The following is a 1,547-nucleotide window of genomic DNA, read 5'->3' on the forward strand; positions in this document are numbered from 1 at the left end:
TATTATGAACTTATAATAAATATTTGAGCTATTATTATGACTTATATAAGTGTCGTTATAATATCTTTTTAACTACTTGCGGTACGGGGAATCTGGCTTAAAGGGCCGTATAGGGTTGTTGGATTTCAGAAGTGCTATACGCCAAAATGGTCCTGCCCTCTGGTGTTTTATGTTTGGCTCCTGTCTATACATAGTGGTTGGAAAGTATTGTTTAAACGCTTATATAATAATAATAATAAGACTAATAATTAGTCACGGTAAATATTAGACTCAAATCTAGTGGTAATAATACTAGGTTTCGTCGAAGGAAATTATTTTAAAGTAAACGAAGCGCTGTCCGAGTACCGAGTCACCACCTTCTCAGGTGAGTGTATAGTTACTTTCATCTTACACATAGATATAAAGTATTTTATATAAACTACGTGCTATGTGTGCATATTATCTGAATACTTGTTGTCTAAGATGGAAGAACGTTTTTTTATACATGTTTTAAATGATTTAAATTGTATATGTATTTTATATATACAAATATGTTGGGTATGACATGGGTAGATGAATGATGAGAGATAAAAGATGATGTGAGCAAACATTGGCAGTTATAGACTTAGTGTCTAACAAATAACATCGGCAGCTATGGACTTAGTGCCTATTGGACAAACACTGGTAGCTATGGAGTTAGTACCTGTTAGGAATTGGTAGCTATAGATTTAGTACCTATTACATAAACACTGGTAGCTATGGATTTAGTACCCAACACAGCGGTGGAGCCAGGATCAAAGTGAAGGGTATCCCAATTTTATTTTTAGGGTAACCCAATATTTTTTCCGGGGTACTTGGGTTTCCCCGGTTCAATTTTGGTTTTAAACTCAAACTTTAATTGAATCCTTAACTAACCTGAAGTCTTGCTATATAAACATGAAGTTGAGGTATATTTTGATACTTGAATCAATGTGGGATTCAAAGTAGATATCAAATTTAGTATGAGGATAACAGACTTATATAATAGAAAAAAATGGTTGAGTTTACATATGTTTGGCGATGTGGGATAGAATAGCTATAAAACAAAAATAAACAAAGAATATGTAAGGAGCAAAAATTGAACTTGAGAGCTTTACTTTGAAAAGGCAACGCTTTATCCAGTAGCTCTACTATTTGTTTGTGTTTATAATTGAAGGGATACATATATATATATATATATATATATATATATATATATACATTATACCAAAAAAAATTGAAGAATCTGTAAACAAAAATTACACTACCGAAAAAAATTTGAGGGGTATCCCGGGCTACCTCGGGATCCCCTTGGATCCGCCTATGACCCAACAGCTATGGGAATTAGTGTTTTACGAACGAGCATTGGTAGCTATGGATTTAGTGTCAGTCCTATAACTCTGGAAGCAAAGGACTTCAGAATGAACGAATACGGGATAGATGACTCTTAGGATAGATCCTTAAGAGTAAAGAAGATAATGAGGATGAATAATTGGGTTGATTGTTTGATTGTTTAAACATAGTAATTATATTATTGTGGGTTGAAAACC

The sequence above is a fragment of the Lactuca serriola genome, chromosome 5, assembly GCF_051521515.1.
Source record: "Lactuca serriola cultivar US96UC23 chromosome 5, Lser_US96UC23_V15, whole genome shotgun sequence".
Lineage (NCBI taxonomy): Eukaryota > Viridiplantae > Streptophyta > Magnoliopsida > Asterales > Asteraceae > Lactuca > Lactuca serriola.